Source organism: Rattus norvegicus, chromosome 12, assembly GCF_021556685.1.
Source record: "Rattus norvegicus strain SHRSP/BbbUtx chromosome 12, alternate assembly SHRSP_T2T, whole genome shotgun sequence".
Classification (NCBI taxonomy): Eukaryota; Metazoa; Chordata; class Mammalia; order Rodentia; family Muridae; genus Rattus; species Rattus norvegicus.
The window spans coordinates 9718713-9742633 of record NC_141545.1 but is presented as its reverse complement, the minus strand read 5'-3'; the positions used below and the strand labels follow the sequence as shown (position 1 = coordinate 9742633).

At 42.3% G+C, this 23921-nt stretch overlaps 1 pseudogene; it reads right to left on the bottom strand.

The window, feature by feature from the left end:
* Window positions 1-756: 756 nt before the first annotated feature.
* Vmn2r116l-ps9 (vomeronasal 2, receptor 116 like, pseudogene 9) overlaps window positions 757-23921 on the bottom strand; it is a 62964-nt pseudogene continuing 39799 nt past the window's right edge.

The following is a 23921-nucleotide window of genomic DNA, read 5'->3' as shown; positions in this document are numbered from 1 at the left end:
CCCCATAGATTGTCTCTGGTGTTACTTTGTCTTATCCTTTTGGACAGTGGCTCGACTGTCCTATAGGCCTGTGTGTCAGGAGTGCTGTAGACCCGTTTTCCTGTTTTCTTTCAGCCAGTTATGGGAACAGAGTGTTCTGCTTTCGGGCGTGTAGTCTTTCCTGTCTACTGGTCTTCAGGTGTTCCAGTGGGCCTGTGTCCTGAGTCGACCAGGCAGATCACTTGGAGCAGAAAAGTTGGTCTTACCTGCAGTCCAGCAGTTCAAGTTGCCAATGGGGCACTGCTTTTGAGCTCTCCATGAGGGTGGCACCAGGAGGGCCTGTGCCATCTTTTCCGGGAGCCCCCATGCACCAGGTTCCCAGATCATGTTAGGTGTTTTCCTCTGGAGTCAGAATTGTGGGCAGAGTGTAGTCTCTTCTGGCTTCCTACGCATGTCTGCCCCTCTGTAGGTTTAACTCTTCCTCCCACAGGATTTGGGTGCAGGGAACTGTTGATCTGGTCCCTTCAGGTCTGGGCAGTGTCTGGAGGGTGGGTGACCTGCAGCTCCAGTGCCCCTATCTTCTGGTTCCCAGAGGCCGGATACAGTTTCCTCTTGGGACAGGATGTGGGCAGGAGTGGGCAGTATTGGTGGTCTCTCCCGCTCTGCAGTCTCAGGAGTGCCCACCTGTCCAGGCAGTGCACTCTCTCTCCCAAGGTGTTTGAGAGCAGTGAGCTGTGGGCTGGGATCAGCGAGGTTGGGGCTCCATCTAAAAAAAAATTATGAAGTCTTATATTTATAATGTATTTTGTCCCTGTGACCCTGAATAGAGTTCCTCTGTGGTCTTAATAAAATAATGTAGCAATGGGGGCAAAGATACAGCCTAGAAGTCCTGCACTGGAGACCAAGAAGGAGAATACCTCCACAACTACCATGTGCTTCCCCTTAGTACTGTGGTAGACAGGGAGGAAGGTGACCCAGTATGCTGCAGAACACCAGCATACTGAATGTCAGGAACTTGGCTTCATTCAAGGTGTCAGGTAGGCTCCTGGCCAAGATAATCAAGGTGAAGCTTCCCAGGGCTAGACCCCCAGGTAACCCAGCACACAGTAGAAGGCAGTGACTGAGCCCTTGTTGCACATGATAATAATATGTTCATGTTCAGAGTGTGTATCTATGCTAATGAACAGAGGAGAGTTTCCCAGCCAGACTCCACACAAGATAATTTGGATCAAGGTGCAGATGGGAACTAGGAAGTTAGGTGCCCGTGTTAGCAACAACCACCGGATTCTTCTTCCTGGAGCGGTGACCTTGAAGGTCAGAACTATGGTAAACATTTTGGCCAAGACAGTGGAAACAGCCACAGTGAACACCACTGAAAATATGGTCTGTCGCAGGATGCAAGTGGCTGTGTTGGGATGGCCAATGAAGAGAAAAGAGCCGAGAAAACAGAAGTTAATGGCAATGAGCAGGACGTAGGTGAGAGTACAGTTATTTGCCTTTACAATGGGAGTGTTCTTCTTCTTCAGAAAGATGACAACAATTAGAGATGACAGTGCAGAGAAGCACAAGGCTATGCAGAACAAACTTCTCCCCATGGGGTCTTCAAAAACCAGGAAAGTCATAGACTTTTGGATGCAGTGGTTTTGTGCTGTGTTGGCATATTGATGATCTACACACTGCATACACTGATCCGCATCTGGTGAAAATGTACATTTTTGTTATTTCATGATCATTATTCTTTTGTTCATAGCCCCTCTTATTAGAGTAGGTTAGCCTGATAGCCTTCCTTTGTTACTTCAGATATCAGATGAACATTGTGCAGGGACTAATGTGACTGCAGCATTGTGACATAGACAAAATTAAGATTTCTCCTCCTAATTCAATTATACATTGTTCTAAAGATTCTGACACCATCAGAAACTAAGGAATGTACACTACACACCCTCAGTTTGGTTACAATATTGCCTCCATAGGAAGCACCAGGAAAATGCACTTGCGGCACAAGCCTGATTATGTGAGTTTGGATGCCCAGGACCCAGGTAAGGACTGGATATAGAAGCACAAATGTCTGTAATCCCAGGGCCCCCCTTCAATGAGATGAGACACAGAGATAGAATTTGTCATGGGAGCTCATGTGATATCTAGCCTAGCTAATGCATCTGTGGAGAGACATAGTATCAAGCAAAAGAGACAGGTGATGACTGGCTCCCCAATTCCATATGTGCACCATGGTACATACACTCCCGCTCACATGGACTCTCTTTCTCTCAATTTAAAAAAGTAACAAATTTGGTGAAATTCATCACATTTGAGCAGTGGTATTTTCAATCTTGGAGTCTTTATATTGTGTGTAAATAACTGAATATTTGTAGTTGTGCTGATGTGTATGTGTGCACGAATGTATGCAGCCTCTATTTGTAAATGTGTTACCCAGAGGTCAACTTAAGGTACGTTCCTCATGAACCATCTAATTTGCTTTAAAATATGTGGTCTCTCTGGGCATTGCTGATTACGCTAGTTTGGCTGCCCAGGGAGTGCCAGAGATTTACATTTCTGCCTCCCTAGTCCTCAGGTTACAGGCACAGGCCACCATCACACCTGGCTTTTTATGTGATTGTCTGGTGGGAAACTCTACTATTAAGTTTGTTGTCCTCCATGTCTGGAAAAGATCTCCAATTAGAACTTACTGCCTGTAACTCCAAATATCCTCTGAGGTAGGTCCATAGTCTATGCCTGGATTATAGGTTCAACTTCCTCTTTCCTTACAATAACCTGCCTAGAAGCATTCCTACCCTAGCCATTAATACATATCTACCTTTGAATTCCTTACCCATTCCCTAAGATCTATGTAACACTGTTCACCCCAAATAAAGTTGAGTGAAGTTGATTCCTGAAGTCAATCTATCCATCTGTACTCACATCCTCTGGATCCTGTCCCCAACACCCCCACACCCTTTGTCCTTGACAGCCAATGGTTCACAATTGTTAGAAATTTACCAACGATGCCAGGGTTATGAGTAAGTACTTTACTTACTGAGCCATCTCCCCATTGCAATTCTCTCTTCTTTAGACTATGGCTTGTTAAAAGACAGTTAATGTTAGATTTACAAAAGATTCAGCTGACCTCAACATAGACCATCGAACAAAATGCTAAGAAAGTGGGAATGTCACTTCCCCTCCACTCCAGAATAAAAAGTCAAAGAGAAGGGGAAATTCCCTGAAACAACCCCAGTAAACCAAACTTTTGGATGGGATATGTATATCTCATCCTTCCTCACAAAACTTTGTGGCCATCATTGAAGAGGAGGTAGAAGGAGTGTAAGATCAAAACGGTTGGTGAAGAGGAACACTGCAGGAAGGCTTCTGTGCATGATGTGGCAACTGTACCCATTAACTCACAGCTGATGCATTTGCCTGAACAAGACTTATATAAGATTGAGCAGGCTAACAGTTTCATATGGATCAGGAGGTGCTTATGAGCTCCCACTCTAGCTGAGGCTATGAGTAGTTTATGGTTTTGGGGGAAGGAAAGTCAATTACCTTCTAGGATGTTCCTGGTAAGTCCACCATTTTCTAGTAGATGTGTGTTTTAGCAGCACGGATTGGATTTAGTGGGTTATAAAACCAAAAGTGATCAAACAAACAAAAAATTAAAGATGACATGAAATTGAGACTGGAATAAGGGAGGATCCATGTCTAAAACTACTAAAGATTACATTAAAAATAACCATCGGAAGGGATTCTGATGTTCTGTATGAAATAGACTCTGAGAAGGGACAGGGTGCCAGCTGTGTCAAGTTAACTTATTAAAGGGGGACAAAGAAGGAATAGATCATAGACAAAATCCACCAAGGGGACTGGAAAAATGTCGTAGTTAAATATATGCATGTAAGTATGAGGGACTTGAGTTCAATTCCCAGCATTCATTTAAAAGTACAAGTGCAACTCTAAACACTTATAATCTCAGAACTAGTTTGACAAAGAAAGGAAGGTCTTTCTAGCTAGCTATTGTAGCAGATTAAAAGCCTGCAGTTTCAGTGAAAGATATTGTCTCAAAAAAGAAGGTGGAGAGCTATACACACTTGTATGTGTGCACATCCTACTCCTCACCCCACTCTACTACTACCATCAGCACCACACTGTGTTTGAGAAAGTAGAAAACTTTGTTTTCCCATCTGTAAAGTCTATCCCATATACTAAGAATGCAAGGGCCCACAGAATACTCTGAACCTTCATAGAAGCTGCCCTGAAGTCCAATTCTGTGTACATCAACATACTCAGGTAGAAGCTGAACGGTGCCAGTGGTGAGGGAATGATAGTTTTAACTAAAATTATCCAGTTGGGGGCTCTGGCAACATTGTTTAGTTGGGGAAAGCACTTGCTCTGCAGGCCTGACAACTTGAGTTTCATTCCTGGACTTGCAAAAAGGTGAATGGAGAGAACTGATCTCCCACAGTTGTCTTCTCATTTCCATGTGTGTGCCATGTGTGCTGTGGTGGTTTGAATAAGAATAGCACCCTTGGCTCATATATTTGGATACTTGATCATTAGTGAATGACAGACTTGAGAAGGATTAGAAGGCATGGTCATGTCAGAGGAAGTGTATCATGGGGAGTTGGGGGTGAAGGGTATAGTCTTTGAGACTTTTAAAAGCCAAGGTCTGGCCAAGTGGCTCTCTTCTTTTTGCTTGCAGATCCAGATTCTGTACTCTGAGCTATTTCTTTAAAACCATGACTGCCTGTACCACCTGGCAGCCTACTATGATGATAATGTTAAACAAGCTCTAACAAGTGCTTTCTTTTATAGGAGTTGTCAAACTCAGTGTAGATTGTCACAGCGGTAGTACAATGACCAAGCAGTTGATAATAGGACTGAGGTGTTGCTGTGACTGGACTGACCAAGTTTGTTCTAGGAATGTGGAAGACTTTTGGATTTTGGGCCAGAATAGTAGTTGGATGATTTAAGTGGGGCTTAATATGCTATCTTCGTTAGAGCATGGAAGACAGTGGTGCAGAGAGCACTGGAGATTATAATGGCTCAAGAGGCTTCACAGGAGAAGATTATTACTAACTACCCTAGAGATTTTTCTCATGATATTTTGGAGAAGATTGTGGCTGCTTTCTGGCTTAGTTCACCCCCCCCCCAAAAAAAAGAAAGAAAGAAAGAAACAATTATCTGTCCAAGGCTAAATTGATGAAATTTAGATTACTAGCACTGGTAGAGGAGATTTCAAGACAGTTTTGTATTGAGTGCTGCATGGTTGTTAGTGGTTACCCTCATGAAGATCTATAATTAAAAGGTGTAATTTGAGCAAACCAAAATGTATGGTTTGAGGAGATTATGAGCACCTGAAAATGTAATGGAGCAAAGACCAGTGTTCAAGGAGATAATACATTTAAAGAAAAGTCATATGCTAAATAAATAAAGGGAGTGGTAACCTTAGGGAAAGATCTCACCAAGCTAAACTTCCAATTTTTTGAAAGAAATTAAAGAAAAGATTAAGCAGTGAAAGAAACCATTAACAACAGAAAGCCAACAAAGATGTAGTTGTATGAGGGGGCCATGTTCCAGCCCCAGCAAATAGTAGAGTGTTAGCAATTTAATCCACATTGTTCTGTATCTAGAGTCAAGAATCCATGAAAGGAGTTGTGGAATCTTCTTCTATAACTCAGTAAATTATCAGGATTGTTTTAGGGGTATCCATGAGTTGAGACCCAAAGAGGCCATTGAGTGAAGCTGTGAAGGTGAAGTTAAGATTGTGTGAAGATCCTAAGATACTGGATATGCCACAGTTGTGGGATATCTTCTGACCAGGTGTTGGGAATGTTCAAGAGAGAGATATTATTGCAGACATGTGGTGGTTTGCTCTGGAATTACCTGTATTTTTATGCTAATTCCACTGCCCCAAGGACAGCTGCCTAGTCATCTACTCAGGACTCAGGTGAATTCACCAGAACCTTCTCCCCATTTAATTTGTAAATACAGGTAAGGGCTGGTACAGGATAGAATGAGGCCTGTCATTGGATGAGAGGGAAGGATGGGCAGGAGAAAAAGTTTAAGGGAAGAGGAGGAGATAGGAGGAGGTAGCTAAGCTGGGGAGAAACCATGGAAGCTGATGTTAAGATTCCAGGCTGCACCTTTACAGGTTGTTAGGAATGTTCTTTTTTTGTTTGTTTGTTTCTGATGTACTCAATTTTATTTTTTTTCACTTTTTCCATCTTTATTAAATTGGGTATTTCTTATTTACATTACAAAAGTTATTCCCTTTCCTGGTTTCCAGGCCAACATCCCCCTGACCCCTCCACTTCCCCTTCTATATGGATTTTCCCCTCCCAATTCTACCACCATTACAACCCTCCCCTCAAGAATCCCTTTCACTGGGAGTCCAGACTTGGGAGGACCAAGGGTTTCCCCTTCCACTGGTGGCCTTACTAGGCTGTTCATTGCTACCTATGCAGTTGGAGCCTAGGGTCAGTCCATGTATAGTCTTTGGGTAGTGGCTTAGTCCCTGGAAGCTCTGGTTGCTTGGCATTGTTGTTCATATAGGGTATCAAGCCCATTCAGTTCTTTCAGTCCTTTCTCTGATTCCATCAACGGAGGTCCCATTTTCAGTTCAGTGCTTTGCTGCTGGCATTCGCCTATGTACTTGCCATATTCTGGCTGTGTCTCTTAGGAGAGATCTACATCTGGTTCCTGTCAGCCTGCACTTTTTTGCTTCATCCATCTTTTCTAGTTGGTGGCTGTATATGTATGGGCCACATGTGGGGCAGGCTCTGAATGGGCATTCCTTCAGCCTCTGTTCTAAACTTTGCCACCCTATCCCCTCCTAAGAGTGTTCTTGTTCCCTATTTAAAGAAGGAGTGAAGCTTCTGTATTTTGGTCATCCTTCTTGAGTTTCAGGTGTTCTGTGCATCTAGGGTAAATCAAGCATTTGGGCTAATATCCACTTATCAATGAGAGCATGCCATGTCTGCTTTTCTGTGATTTAGTTACCTCACTCAGGATGACATTTTTCAGTTCCACCGATTTGCCTATGAATTTCATAAAGTTGTTGTTTTTGATAGCTGAGTAGTATTCCATTGTGTAGATGTATCACATTTTCTGGATCCATTCCTCTGTTGAAGGGCATCTGGGTTCATTCCAGCTCCTGGCTATTATAAATAAGGCTGCTATGAACATAGTGGAGCATGTGTCTTTGTTATATGTTGGAGCCTCTTTTGGGTATATGCCTAAGAGAGGTATAGCTGTGTCTTACTGGGTCTTACTAAAATCTGGGACTAGACAAGGCTGCCCACTCTTTCCCTACTTATTCAATACAGTTCTCGAAGTCCAAGCCAGAGAAATTAGACAACAATAGGATATCAAAAGGATACAGATTGGAAAGGAAGAAGTCAAAATATCACTTCTTGCACATGATATGATAGTATATTTAAGTGATCCCAAAAGTTCCACCAGAGAACTACTAAACCTGATAAACACATTCAGCAAAGTGGGTGGGTAGAAAATTAACTCAAATAAATCAGTAGTCTTCCTCTACACAAAAAGGAAAACAAGCTGAGAAAGAAATTAGAGAAATAACACCCTTCATATTAGTCCTAAATAATATAAAATACCTCGGTGTTACTTTAACCAAGCAAGTGAAAGATCTGTATGATAACAACTTCAAGCCTCTGAAGAAAGAAATTTAAGAAGATCCCAGAAGATGGAAAGATCTCACATGCTCTAGGATTGGAAGGATTAGTATAGTAAAAATGGCCATTTTATAAAGAGCGATCTACAGATTCAATGCAATCCCCATCAAAATGCCAACCCAATTCTTCAAAGATTTAGAAGAATTTGCAAATTCTTCTGGAATAAGAAAAAACCTGTGATAACTAAAACTATCCTCAACAATAAAATGACTTCTGGAGAAATCGTTATCCTTGAACTCAAGCAGTACTACAGAGCTATACTGATAAAAATTGCATGGTATTGGTACAGAAACAGACAGATAGACCATTAGAATAGAATTGAAGATGCAGAAATGAACCCACACACCTATGGTCACTTGATTTTTGACAAAGGAGCCAAAAACCATCCAATGGAAAAGAAATACCATTTCCAGCAAATGGTGCTGGTTTAACTGGAGGTCCGCATGTAGAAGAATGCAGACCAAGCCATGCTTATCACCCTGTAAAAAGCTTAAGTCCAAGTGGATCAAGGACTGCCACATCAAACCAGATATACTCAAACTAATAGAAGAAAAAGTAGGGAAGAATCTTGAACACATGGGCACTGGCGAAAAGTTCCTGAACAAATCACCAATGGCTTATGCTCTAAGATCAAGAATCGACAAATGGGATCTCATAAAACTGCAAAGCTTCAGTAAGGCAAAGGACACTTTTTTAGGACAAAATGGCAACCAACAGATTGGGAAAAGATCTTTTCCAATCCTACAAGAGATAGACGGTTATATCCAAAATATACAAAGAACTCAAGAAGTTAGACTGCAGGGAGACAAATAACCCTATTAAAAATGGGTTTCAGAGTTAAACAAAAAATTCACAGCTGAGGAATGCTGGATGGCCTAAAGAAATATTCAACATCTTTAGTCATAAGGGAAATGAAAAGCAAAACAACACTGAGATTTCACATCACACCAGTGAGAATGATTAAGATCAAAAACTCAGGTGACAGCACATGCTTGCGAGGATGTGGAGAAAGAGGAACACTCCTCCATTGTTGTTGGGATTGCAGACTGGTACAACCATTCTGGAAATCAATCTGGATGTTCTTCAGAAAATTGGACATTGAACTACATGAGGACCCAGCTATTCCTCTCTTGGGCATATACCCAAAAGATGCCCCAACATATAACTAAGACACATACTCCACTATGTTCATAGTAGTCTCATTTATAATAGCCAGAAGCTGGAATGAACCCAGATGCCCTTCAACAGAGGAATGGATACAGAAAATGTGGTACCTCTACACAATGGAATATTACTCGGCTATCAAAACAATGACTTTATGAAATCCATAGGCAAATGGATGGAACTAGAAAATGTCAGCCTGAGTGAGGTAACCCAATCACAGAAAAACACACATGGTATGCACTCATTGATAAGTGGATATTAGCTCAAATGCTCAAATTACCCTAGATGCACAGAACACCTGAAACTCAAGAAGGATGACTAAATTGTGAAGGCTTCACTTCTTCTTTAAAAGGGGAACAAGAATACCCTTGGGAGGGAATAGGGATGCAAAGTAGAACAGAGGCAGAAGAAACACCCATTCAGAGCCTGCCCTACATGTGGTCCATACATATACAGCCACCAAACCAAATAAGATGGATGAAGCAAAGAAGTGCAGGCTGACAGGAACTGGATGTAGATCTCTCCTGAGAGATACGGCCACAATACAGCAAATACATTGGCAAATGCCATCATTAAACCACTGAACTGAGAATGGGACCCCCGTTGAAAGAATCAGAGAAAGGTCTGAAAGAGCTTGAAGGGGCTTGACAACCCACCTGAACAATAATGCCAACTAACCAGATCTTCCAGGGACTAAGCCACTACCCAAAGACTATACATGGACTGACTCTGGGACCCAACCTCATAGGTAGAAATGAATAGCCTAGTAAGATAACCAGTGGAAGGGGAAGCCCTTGGTACTGCAAGACTGAAACCCCAGTGAATGAGATTGTTGTGGGGAGGGCGGTAATGGGAGGAGGATGGGGAGGGGTACACCCATAGAGAAGGGGAGAGGGAGGGGTTAGGGGGATGTTGGCCCGGAAATCGGGAAAGGGAATAACAATTGAAATGTAAGTGAGAAATACCCAAGTTAATAAAGATGGAGAAAAAAGAAATAGAGGATAGGAGAACAGAGGGGGAAAAGGGGAAATAGAAGAGGGAATTCTGGAAGTAGGAAAGCAGAAAGAAGGAAGTAAGTAAAGAGAACCGAAAATTTCCATTCATGTTCCTGGCCTTCTGGGTTTCTCTCCTGTTCTCCCAATTCCTGATCCTACCCCCTCTCCTTCCCTCTTCCCTCTCCCAACTCAAGGGAATGAAGGGAAATATACAGATGAAATGATGGGGGTGGGAATATTGAAGGAACCTCTAGGAAATCCCAAAGACCTGGGATGTGAGAAATTCCCATGCCTCAATGGGGATGACATTAACCAAAATGTCCAACAGTGGAGAAATGGAACCTGAAGAGACCACATCCACTAGAGAGACAGTCTGAACAAATACTAGGACAAAAATGGAGCACAGTTTGAAGGAAAGTCAATCCAATGACTGCCAATGTGGGAGTTACCCATGGGCAGGCACCAAACCCTGACATTAATACTGATGCTATGTTGTGCTTGCACTCAGCAGCCTAGAGTGTCTATCATCTGAGAGACTCTTCCAGTAACTGACTGAGATAGATGCAGATACTTACAACCAACCATTTAACTGATGTCGGCGACCTCTTTGGAAACATTAAGGGAAAGACCAAAGGAGTTCAAGAGGATGGCAACTCCATAGGAAGACCAACAGTGTCATCTAACCCTGACCCCTCTGACCTCCCAGAGACTAAGCCATCAACCAAAGAGCATACATTGTCTGGCCCATGGCTGAAGGCACACATGTAAGAGAGGATTTGTCTGGCCTCAGTGAAAGAGGATGGGCCTAATCCTGTACAGACTTTATGCCCCGGGAGAAATGGATTGGGGCTGAGAACCCTTTCAGAGGTAAAGGGATGGTGAGATGGGATGAAGAACTCTTGGATTGGGGACTGGAAAATGGGACAACATTTGGAATGTAAATAAATAAAACAATTCTTTTAAAAAGAGGGAGAACAAGAGAGATAGCTAATCATGATTAAGAAAGTATAACAAAACCATTTAAAACCTACTATATGTAATTAAACTTGAAATAATATGCTTTTAAAGATATGAGGATAGAAACACTATATGGCTAGATACTTTGAATGTGTATAGAAGCCAAGAATTACTAAACAAAAATTCTAGGAACAGGTATGTTACACCTTCATATGACCTCTTGATCAAGGAGACCCCCAAGAGTCCCCAACCAAAAATGAAAATAAAGGTTCCTGCCACTCCTTTTGGTTACAGGCCAGAAATGGATTGTAGTAACCTAGTGCATCAGATATCCCATACTACATCAGATACAATTTCAACTGAGCTGTAAACATCTCTGCTGGCCAGATTTCACAGTATCAGATTAAGGCTGCTAGAGAGAAAGGCATCAGTGACTATATTAGTCTGGGCTCTCTAGAGTGTCTTGTAGGATGTGGTCCAGCTAATCCAACAATGGCTGACTATGAAGAGAAAGTCCAAGAATTCAATCAACAATGATGGACATCTCAGCTGGTCTTTAGTATATGATGGAACCCAGTAGAAATAGGCTATAATTCCACTGGAAAAAAATTGACTTGCAAAAGAGGAGAGGGCGAACAAGCAAAAAGCATATGCTTCCCTATTCCATGTTCTATGTAGAATTTTAGCATAAGACATAGACCAGATTATATCTGGATCAAAGATCTGGATTAAAGACCGGTCTTTTCCCAAATCAAAAGACTGGTATTAAAGGCTTCTTTTCCTACATCAAAGATCTATATTAGAAGTAGGTCTTCCTACTTCGAATTATGCTAAACTCCCTCACAGTTGTACCCTCCATTTTGGGTATTAGTTGACTATAGATGTAGTCAGATTGACAACCAAGAATATCCAAGACAAGCCCACCACTTGTCTACTTGACACACAATCATAGCTCATGGCTGCTTACTTTCTAAAGAAGAACCATAACCATGTCACAACAACACCTAAACATGATATAGCTGTCCCTCATACAACCACAAATGCACTACAAATTTAACATAAGAGGCAATGCCCTTTGAGAGACAATGTTTAGTGTCTCAAATGTAATTATTATAACCACTTATCTTCTCTTAATTGATGTTTCATTACACAATAAAGAAATTAAAGAAGAAAAGACAGATATCTGTATAAACACATTCTTAACAAAAAACAAAAAAAGAAAAATACTCATGTCAATTATAATTCTCATTTCCACAACTGGTCATGTGGCCTTAGCTTCTATTTATACTTATGTTTCTCTACTACCCATGCTGTCTTTGCTCCACCCCTGCCAAGCACCCCAGCAAGTCTTGGTGCTTTCCTGGAGCAATGACTCACACAATCATGGCCTTTGTCATCTTGTATGGATTAGGCTTTTGCAGTTTCCCATTGATTTAATTGACATGGCAGTGCCAAGAAACTCGCTAATGGATTTTCTGAACGCGAGTCATAATTCTCCTTATCTCCATTGTGGAGAAACAAGCAAATTTTCCCATGGTAACCTTGATCAGTCACCCCTATAAAGTGTTACTCCTGTTTCAGACTGCTTTAGCAGTAGGGTATTGCCAAGACGGGTCTGAGTATGCTTCTTATTCTCAGAATGTGGACCTTGTGACTTGGTATTAAAAATGCAGTTGAAGGAGAGAGGCATATATCAGAGATTGACTGCACACCTAAAATCTCTAGAAAAAAACAAAAGAAGCAAAGACACTCAGGAGGAGTAGAAGGCAGGAAACAATCAAACTCAGAGCTGAAATCAACCAAGTAGAAACAAAAGGACTATACAAAGTATCAACAGAAGCAAAAGCTGGTTCTTTGAGAAAATCAACAAGATAGATAAACCTTTAGCCAGACTAATGAGAGGACACCGAGAGTCTGTCCAAATTAACAAAATCAGAAATGAAAAGGGAGACATAACAACAGAATCAGAGGAAATTCAAAAAATTCTCAGATCCTACTACAAAAGCCTATATTCAAAAAAACTTGAAAATCTGGAGGAAATGGAAAATTTCCTAGACAGATACCAGGTGCTGAAGTTAAATCAGGAACAGATAAAATATTTGAAAAACCCCATCACTCCTAAAGAAATAGAAGCAGTCATTAAAAGTCTGCCAACCAGAAAGAATCCAGGTGCTGTTGGGTTCAGTGCTGAATTCCATCAGACCTTCATACAACACCTCATACAGAGCGCAACTGAATTCCTTCTATGAAGCCACAATTACTCTTATACATAAACCACACAAAGACCCAACAAAAAAATAGAACTTCAGACCAATTGCTCTTATGATTATCGATGAAAAATATTCAACAAAATTCTTGCAAACAGAATCCAAGAACACATCAAACAATCATCAGCCATGATCAAGTATGCTTCATCCCAGGTGTGCAGAGATGGTTTAATATATAGTAAGAGTAATTGTGGCTTCATAGAAGGAGTTCAGTAGCACTCCATCTGTTTTAATTTTGTGGAATAGTTTGGATAGTATTGGTATGAGCTCTTCTTTGAATGTCTGATAGAATTCTGCACTACACCCATTTGGACCTTGGCTCTTTTTGGTTGGGAGAACTTTAATGACTGCTTCTATTTCTTTAGGAGTTATGGGGTTGCTTAAATGGTTTATCTGTTCTTGATTTAACCTCGGTACCTGGTATCTGTCTGGGAAATCGTCCATTTCCTGCAGATTTTCAAGTTTTGTTGAATATATTCTTTTGTAGTGGGACCTGATGATTTTTTGAATTTCCTCTGATTCTGTAGTTATGTCTCACTTTTCATTTCTGATTTTGTTAATTTGGATATACTCTCGGTGTCCTCTCATTAGTCTGGCTAAGTGTTTATCTATCTTGTTGATTTTCTCAAACAACCAACTTTTGGTTCTGTTGTTTCTTTGTATAGTCCTTTTTGTTTCTACTTGGTTGATTTCAGCTCTGAGTTTGATTATTTCCTGCCTTCTACTCTTCCTGGATGTATTTGCTTCTTTTTGTTCTAGAGCTTTTAGGTGTGCTGTCAAGTTGTTGATATATGCTCTGTCCTGTTTCTTTCTGCAAGCAATCACAGCTATGAGTTTTCCCCTTGGCACAGCTTTCATTGTGTCACATAAGTTTGGGTATGTTGCACCTGCACTTTCATTAAATTCCAAGAAGTCTTTAATTTCTTTATTTCTTCCTTGTGAAGATTATCATTGAGTAGAGCATTGTTCAATTTCCATGTATTTGTGGGCATTCTTCCCTTATTGTTATTGAAGCCCAGTTTTAGCCCATGGTGGTCTGATAGGACGCATGGAATTATTTCTTTCTTTCTGTATCTCTTGAGGCCTGTTTTATGGCCAATTATATGGTCAATTTTGGAGAAAGTACCATGACGTGGTGAGAAGAAGGTATATCCTTTTGTTTTAGGATAGAATGTTCTATAAATATCTGTTAAGTCCATTTGGTTCATGACTTCTCTTAGTCTGTCTATGTCTCTGTTTAATTTCTGTTTCCATGATCTGTCCATTGACGAGTGTGTGGTGTTGAAATCTCCTACTATTATTGTGTGAAGTGCAATGTGTGCTTTGAACTTTAGTAAAGTTTCTTTTATGTATGTAGGTGCCCTTGTATTTGGAGCATAGATATTTAGGATTGAGAGTTCATCTTGGTGAATTTTTCCTTTGATTAATATGAAGTGTCCATCCTTATCTTTTTGATGACTTTTATTCGATTTTAGAATGGCTAACTCCAGCTTGCTTCTTCAGACCATTTGCTTGGAAAGTTGTTTTCTTTGTCTCTGAGGTGTGTTTCCTGTAGGCAGCAGAATGCAGGGTCCTCATTGTGTATCCAGTTTGTTAATCTATGTCTTTTTATTGGACAGTTGAGACCACTGATGTTGAGAGATATTAAGGAATAGTGATTATTGCTTCCTGTTATATTCATATTTGGATGTGAGGTTATGTTTGTGTGCTTTCATTCTCTTTGTTTTGTTGCCAAGACGATTAGTTTCTTGCTTCTTCTAGGGTATAGCTTGCCTCCTTATGTTGGGCTTTACCATTTATTATCCTTTGTAGCGCTGGATTTGTAGAAAGATATTGTGTAAATTTGGTTTGTCATGGTATATCTTGGTTTATCCATCTATGTTAATTAGGAATTTTGCTGGATACAGTAACCTGGGCTGGCATTTGTGTTTTCTTAGTGTCTGTATGACATCTGTCCAAGATCTTCTGGCTTTCATAGACTCTGGTGAGAAATCTGGTGTGATTCTGATAGGTCTGCCTTTATATGTTACTTGACCTTTTTCCCTTATTGCTTTTAATATGCTTTCTTTGTTTTGTGCATTTGGTGTTTTGACTATTATGTGACCGAAGGAGTTTCTTTTCTGGTCCTATCTATTTGCAGTTCTGTAGGCTTCTTGTATGTTTATGGGCATCTCTTTCTTTAGGTTAGGGAAGTTTTCTTCTATGATTTTTTGAAAATATTAACTGGTCCTTTGAACTGGGATTCTTCACTCTCTTCTATACCTGTTATCCTTAAGTTTGATCTTCTCATTGCGTCCTGGGATTCCTGTATGTTTTGGTCCAGTAGCTTTTTCCGTTTTACATTATCTTTGACCATTGTGTCGATGTTTTCTATGGAATCTTCTGCTCCTGAGATTCTCTCTTCTATCTCTTATATTCTGTTGGTGAAGTTTGTATCTGCGGCTACTTGTCTCTTCCTTTGGTTTTCTATGTCCCCGGTTCTTTCCCTTTGTGCTTTCTTCATTGCTTCAATTTCCATTTTTAATTCCTTCAACTGTTTGATTGTGTTTTCCTGGAATTCTTTCAGGGATTTTTGTGATTCCTTTCTATAGGCTTCTACTTGTTTATTTATGTTTTCCTGTGTTTCTCTAAGGGAGTTCTTCATGTCTTTCTTGAAGTCCTCCAGCATCATGATCAAATGTGATTTTAAATCTAGATTTTGCTTTTCTGGTTTGTTTTGATATTGAGTGTTTGCTTTGGTGGGAGAATTGGGTTCCGATGATGCCATGTAGTCTTGGTTTCCGTTACTTGGGTTTCTGCCCTTGCCTTTGCCGTCAGATTGTCTCTGGTGTTATCTTGTTCTGCTATTCCTCACTGTGGCTAGACTGTCCTATAGACCTGTGTGTCAGGAGTGCTGTAGACCAGTTTTCCTCTTTTCTTTCAGCCAGTTATGGAAACAGAGTGTTCTTCTTTCAGGCATGTAGTCTTTCCTGTCTTCTGGTCTTCTGCTGTTCCTGTGGTCCTATGTCCTGAGTCCACCAGTCAGGTTGCTTTGAGCAGAAAAGTTGGTCTTACCTGTGGTCCTGTGGCTCAAGTTCCTCGTAGGGGGCTGCTGTTGAGAGCTGCTACTCTCCATGAAGGCGGCAACCAGGAGAGCCTGAGGTGCATTTTCCAGGGACCCCTGAGCTCCAGGGTCCCAGATAGCATTTGGTGTTTTCCCTGGAGTCAGAAATGTGGAGTATAGCTCTTCTGGCTTCCCTGGCGTGTCTGCCCCTCTGAAGGTTTAGCTCTCCCTCTCACGGGATTTGGGTGCAGAGAACTATTGATAGGGTCCCTTCAGGTCTGGGCGGTGTCTCAAGTGCCCCTGTCTTCTCGTTCCCAGAGGCCCTATACAGTTTCCTCTTGGGCCAGGGATGTGGGTATGGGTGGGCAGTATTGGTTGTCTCTCCTGCTCTGCAGTCTCAGGAGTGTCCACCTGTCCAGGTGGTGAGCTCTCTCTCCCAAGGGAGCAGTGAGCTATGGGCTGAGATCATCAAGGTTGGGCTCCAGCTAGATACGGGAAGTGTCCGGTCCCAGAGCAATTTTGCCTCTGTGTGTCCTGAGTCCACCAGGCAGGTCGCTTGGAGCAGAAAAGTTGGTCTTACCTATGGTCCCACGGATCAAGTTGCTCGTGGGGGGCTGCTTTTGAGCTCTCCATGAGGGCGGCAACCAGGAGGGCCTGTGCTGCCTTTTCCTGGGGCTACATGCAGCAGGGTGCCAGATGGCATTAGGTGTTTTCCTCTGGAGTCAGAAATGTGGGTAGAGTGTAGCTCTTCTGGCTTCCCAGGTGTGTCTGCCCCTCTGAAGGTTTCTCCCTGTTTCTTTTTTAATATGAGGAAAAACAAGTTGGCCCAAGGAAACTGGATATGTCTTCACCATATCCTGCCTCAGATTGGGGTGGGGGGAGTCCCTTTTAGAGTTAGTATAAAAGACTGTGTCTCTCATTTTGTTTGCTTGCTTGTTTTCTGGAAAGCCTGCTGCTGGTCTGCAAACTTTCTTATGCATCTGTACACTGAAGACAGCCTAGGTCCCACAGTTAGGAGAGCCTGGCACTCTCTGTTTTGGGACCTGCAGCTCATCCTGTCCTTTCCTGGGCAAAGCTTCCTATGAGAATGATTCATCCTGACAGCATCTCTAAAAGTTCCTAAGGAACGTGGAGCCTGTGGGACGTAGTTCTGCCTGGCGTAGACTCCTGACCTTTAGAAGGTTCATCCCCAGTGGCTATAATGTCACATGGTCTCACATTGGAAACCATGTGAGCAAGTGAGTCATCTGAAGGATGGCAGAGGTATGAGGGAGAAGGAGCCCGAGCCCTGATCATTTTATGGAGCTGACCATTCATGTAAATAAAATACAAGGAACACACACACCTTCCTGCTTAAGCTGTGTGACCTCGGATTTCTTCAAAAGAAAGCCCAACTTCCACTGTGGCTGAAGTGGTTACACAAATTCTGCTGTAATTCTTACTTGAATTGTTCCCAGAAGCTTCCCTGGGAGGCAAAAAGTTGCTGGATCCACCTTTTTCAAAGAAGCCGAGGTAATGAGGTCTTTGGACTCTGGGAGAGAGTTTGGAAGGTTAGAGCCACTTTCTGCCTTTAAAGCAGTGTCTTGAAAGTGGGCTGCAGACTGTGCAAGGGACCTTTGGGCAGTGGAACCTGGGAAGGGCCCTGCCACTTAGAGTACCATGGAGAGAAGTTCAAATATATCCCCAAGTTCTTTTGCAAATGAGGCTAAGCATCTCCTTCCAAAGGGGTACGCACGGGGCTGTATTTATATTTCCTGAAATCTCAGATGTGGTTTGTCATGTCACAAATGTTGGATGGCTTCTGATTCACAGTAAGAACATAGCCCCTTCAACCAGTGGACAGCTCTTCCTCAGTGAAAAATTAGCTAAAAGGGATTCCATTCATTTCCAAGAGTTATGGGCTGCATCCAGAGGTGGCGCCTTAATGGTACTGGGGCCTTTTGCTGTTCTGATCCTCAAAAATAATGCTGTAAGAACCAATAGCTGAAACAGGCAGTCTCTAGCCCTTCTAGCTCCTGGCTTCACCAAGTCCTGCCAATGTACACTTTTCTATCTTCTAATTTACTAAGGATTCCTGTAAATGTATGAACACCTAGAGGATGCAAGCCATCCAGCACAAATGCAGACTTAGTAAGAGGTATGCTCTGTCTGTTCTTACACTATAAGTGTTCTAGGACCATGAAGGTTAACCATTAATTATTCTAATTAATTTAGTAGCACTTCAGGTCAATGTCACACTGGAATTTTGGGAGATCTTAACACAAACTGTGTTAGTGTTGAGCTAACAAAAAATAAATATTTGAAAATGACTGAGTGCCATTTTGAAAAAGAAGGGAAGACTTGTCTTATACAAATGAAATGTGCTCTTATGATACTAAAATGGCTACAGCAATAAAAAATAGTGTGGTCCTGGCCCAGCAACAGACAAGTGAATTCATGAGCTGGAACAGAGAATCCCGAAATAGAGTCTCACAGATCTCACTGTGCAGAAGAAAAACACTCTCTATACTTAAAAAAGAAAGGGGGGGGGCACCTAGTGAGTTTGGGCCTGGATTGGAAGGAGATACTGCACCAAAGATCTGACAAACTGCAGATAAACACATGAAAGGGCGATCAATACTGTGAGCCATTAGGGAAATGCAAATTATGACCAAAGTGAAACACCATGGCTCTTTGAATAAGTTAAGAAAAACTCAGAACCCATGCAGCAACAGAAAGTCAAGTGCCAAGAAAAACTCTGGTGACTGGAGCTCTCTGCTCTTCCAGAGGCAGCGTCCTCTTATACAGGTGAGCCAGTTTGCCCTATGACATAAGTTAGTGATTCCCCCCACCCCACCTCTCGAGGAACACAGCCAACAGAGAGGAATACACATGCTCTTATAATAAAAACCTGTTGGCAAAAGTCCACAGCAACTCTGTTTATAATGAGAGAAAACACCTCACATGCCCTTCAACTGGTGTATAAAGGGAGAAAACAGGCTACATTTGAATCTTACTGAACCATGATGGGCCAAAGGCTGGAGAAGGCCACTTGCACCATGGCTGTATCTCCTGCCAATTCCCAGTGTTAGAGGTTGCTACAGGTTAGGCAATGTCACCAGAGGCCCATATACTGATGACTTCATCCCCAGAGTGTCACTTTGGGAAGTGGTACCACCCATCGAGAATAGTCAGTCTCTCTCCCCCTCCCTCCTTCCCTCTTCTCCCATACGCCTTCTTCTCCCTCTCTTTCTTTCTTACCCATGCAGTGCTTGTGAGATGCTCCAAGAGTGTGTTCTTGAGGGAACCATGGGACCCTGGCTCTATTCTCTTTCTCTCTCTTCTGGCCACAGTGTGTTTTGTTCTGCTATACAGTTGTCCCACCATTCCATCCTACCCCCACTAGAGAAGGGATGGTTCACCCAATTTGGGCTGGAACCACCAAAATTGCTCTTAATTAAGGTTCCTATTGTTTTCATTAAACGCCATGACCAAAAACAACTGCGAGAGCAAAGGGTTTATTTCTGCTTAAACTATTTCAGATTATTTCAGCTTTGTGATGTAGTCACTAAAGATCCTAGCTGGTGGAGCTGGAGACACAGGCCACTGGTGGGACACTTTCATGGTTGGTTCTCCACCCAACAGTACAAAAACAAATCAAAACAAGCATGTATACACCTAAAGTCCATTTCATTTCATTTGTTATTTAAATGTAACAAAAAGTTCAAATTACATTATGTTCTCTTTGGGTTTAAAAAATAATTATCCAACTTTAGGTGTGGTAGAAAACTATATTCGACCTCATACAAAAGTAAAATCCAGTTGAGTTGAGGATTGAATTACGGCCTGAGTCAATATTATAACACACTGAGTTGTAGATGTAAATGCTTTTTATCTGTGATGGTTTACATTTGTGTTTCTAGAAAGCCCAAGAGGGCATCCACCTGATCGGTGGAGGTGGTGGGGTCAGAGCAGGACGGTGGAGACTGACCAAGCTCACCCAGGCCACTTATAGGGGTGCAGAGGGGTTCTCTTGTCCTAGCTTAAGAAACTAGGCTCTCATGCTGGGGCTAGTTTGTGTGGGGATCTATCTGCCTGCTCACTGTTTAATTTTATTTTGTGAAAAGTGACATAGTAGACTCCGTTTTTGTTTGGTTTTGTCTGGTCAGTGGAGCTCAGAGCAAGAGCTAGTTCAGACCAGTGGCCACCCATCACTTTCACTGAAATATTATAAGGAAATATGAATGAATAATTTCATAATCGTGGCTGAAGGTGGTCAAAAATCCCTAATCTCCTCTATTTGATGATATACAAAAGAAACACGACTTTATAAGTAAGCATGTTGAAAACTAAATGGATGAAAATATATGCAACTCACAGCACGATGGGTTAACTTTATTGTGAAGTAAAAAACTCAGTAAATAGAAAGAAAAAACAGAAATGAAAATGTAGAAAATGTGTGGAATGGCAAATAAGAAATTACACAATAGACAGCTCATTAAGAACAGGAGAAAGAAATCACAGTTGGTTTTATTGGCGCATCAGGCTGACAAAGGACAATGGGGCATCAAATCCACTGGCTGCTTCTGGTGAGAAATCAGAGGGTGAAAAGTTGTGTGAATGAATGAATATATATATATATATATATATATATATTTATATTAGTCATGGTTCTCTAGAGGAACATACCTGATCTTGTTTATAAATATATATAGTTATTAATTATAGATAGATAAACAGATGTTAATTTTATATACTCAGCTCTGTTCCTCTGGAGAACCGTGACTAATACACACCCTACGAAATCTTACCTTGCCACCCTGAAGAATGCAAGGCTCAGAGAGTGAGGGAAGGAACTAACATGTAAACTGCAGAGCTAGAACCTGCCCCCCTTCTGCTGAAGATCGGACTTATCTGTCAGCAGCTGTACTTTAGAATGTTGCTTCTCCAAGTGATCCAACCAGCAGCCTTGGAAAGACATGTGCAATGCTTTATCTGAGGCCTGTCCTAAAGCAAACCCTATGGTACAACAAGACCCTGGAGGTCTGTAGGGACATCAAAGTGTGAGCATATTTTATAAGCATAAATGAGCTAGAGCACATAGAAGCCCCTGTCGTGACTACAAGGACTTGATACCAACAACAAGAAGGAACACTAGATCCTGATCTGAATCAAGACTGCAGTTTTCCTGTCAAGTTGGAAACTATTCAATTTGGTTTAGCTCGAAGTTGCCCTGTGGCTTTCTTCCTTTAGTTAACATAAATGAACTTGCATTTATGAAATAAGTTTGTGAAGCAATGCCTGAGGCAGTCATGGTGACATAATTAGCGGCGTCCAGTAGAAGATGAAAGTATGGGGTCCTCACTGAGATGTGACTAGGGATTTTCAGACAAGGGCAATAGGCCTTCAGAGCATGTTCAGGTCCCTGTGCCGCAGTGGGGGAGGGGCACCTAGGAAACCATTCTGAGCACAGCTAATCTAATGTGTCTAATCTGGAGAACATGCCTAAGTCCACACCTGCCCAAACTAGAAAGACGGGCCAGCTTGTTCCTGCCTAAAACGCCATGATATTTTTAAGTTTTTTCCCCCTGAAAGAATAAAAGCTTAAGTAAGGAGAAGCTCCCCAACAGCTTGGTCACTAGCAAACTGCAGATGGCCATGCATCCACAGTGACCAGAGAGAATGCCACCACCTGGGTGAATTCATAGGCTGACATGGAAACGCAGGAGCAGCCATTCTGGGGGGAATTGCTGGAGAGGGAGCAGCTCTCCAGAGCCAGTCTTGAGCATCCCTTGGATAGACCAGGTACAAGTCCTTAACCAGTGCTCTTTGAAAAGAGCTGGTTCTAATTTTGATAGCCTCTGAATGATACATTTTTTATCTCTCCTGCTTTTGATGCTGTGTCCCCAAGACATTGAGCTAAGAAGAACAGATTTTGGACTCAAACCTACAACTTGGCTCCACATACCACGTGTTCTCCTTCACCCAGCTGTGCCCATGGACTTGTCAGCTGCTGAAGGAACACCACCACGTGCCAAACTCTGAAGCTGGAGCAGTGAGCAAAGCCAAGCAAATGTGTCAACACCCTGGGAACAGAGTGGCTCCGGACTGAGGGAGGGAGCCTATATCATGCCAGCAGTATGGCCACTGTGGTGCTATAGTAAAACTAAAGGTAGAAAGGGTATGGCAAGTGGAGTTGGGCATCGACAATGGCTCTGACGCCTGAGGTGATGGGTGACAAGAGAGTCCACAGCAGATTGAGGGGATAGGATCTGGGAGCCATCACTGAGGGAAGCAGGAGAATTGGCTCCCAAGGGTGAAACAAAGACTTCGATTTCCCTAGTGGGAGGGAAGTCTCTGGGAGAACAGTGCAGAGATGTGACATGTTTCAGGTGCTGGGGCAGGAATAGACTGGGCACCGAGAGGAAGCTCTGTGATCAATTCAGGAGAAGTACCAGATTGGACGGCCATCATCACAGAATGGCAAACAAGGTGGGAGTCAGGCCCATTTTAAGGATATGCCTGCCACCCCTGCCCACATCCCTGGCCCAAGAGGAAACTGTATAAGGCCTCTGGGCTCCCGTGGGGGAGGGCCCAGGAGCAGCAGGACCCCTGCCTGAGACACCGCCGGAACCTGAAGGAAACAGACCGGATAAACAGTTCTCTGCACCCAAATCCCGTGGGAGGGAGAGCTAAACCTTCAGAGAGGCAGACAAGCCTGGGAAACCAGAAGAGACTGCTCTCTGCACATACATCTCGGACGCCAGAGGAAAACACCAAAGGCCATCTGGAACCCTGATGCACTGAGTTTCCCAGAGGGGGCGGCGCAGATCTTCCTGGTTGCTGCCGCCAGAGGGAGCCCGAGGGCAGCACCCCGCGAGTGAACTTGAGCCTCAGGACCACAGGTAAGACCAACTTTTCTGCTGCAAGTGACCTGCCTGGTGAACTCAAGACACAGGCCCACAGGAACAGCTGAAGACCTGTAGAGAGGAAAAACTACATGCCTGAAAGCAGAACACTCTGTCCCCATAACTGACTGAAAGAGAGGAAAACAGGTCTACAGCACTCCTGACACACAGGCTTATAGGACAGTCTAGCCACTGTCAGAAATAACAGAACAAAGTAACACTAGAGATAATCTGATGGCGAGAGGCAAGCACAGGAACCCAAGCAACAGAAACCAAGACTACATGGCACCATCGGAGCCCAATTCTCCCATCAAAACAAACATGGAATATCCAAACACACCAGAAAAGCAAGATCTAGTTTCAAAATCATATTTAATCATGATGCTGGAGGACTTCAAGAAAGACGTGAAGAACTCCCTTAGAGAAAAACAGGAAAACATTAATAAGCAAGTAGAAGCCTACAGAAAGGAATCGCAAGAATCCCTGAAAAAATTCCAGGAAAACATAAATAAACAAGTAGAAGCCCATAGAGAGGAGACACAAAAATCCCTGAAAGAATTCCAGGAAAACAAAATCAAACAGTTGAAGGAATTAAAAATGGAAATAGAAGCAATCAAGAAAGAACACATGGAAACAACCCTGGATATAGAAAACCAAAAGAAGAGACAAGGAGCTGTAGATACAAGCTTCACCAACAGAATACAAGAGATGGAAGAGAGAATCTCAGGAGCAGAAGATTCCATAGAAATCATTGACTCAACTGTCAAAGATAATGTAAAGCGGAAAAAGCTACTGGTCCAAAACATACAGGAAATCCAGGACTCAATGAGAAGATCAAACCTAAGGATAATAGGTATAGAAGAGAGTGAAGACTCCCAGCTCAAAGGACCAGTAAATATCTTCAACAAAATCATAGAAGAAAACTTCCCTAACCTAAA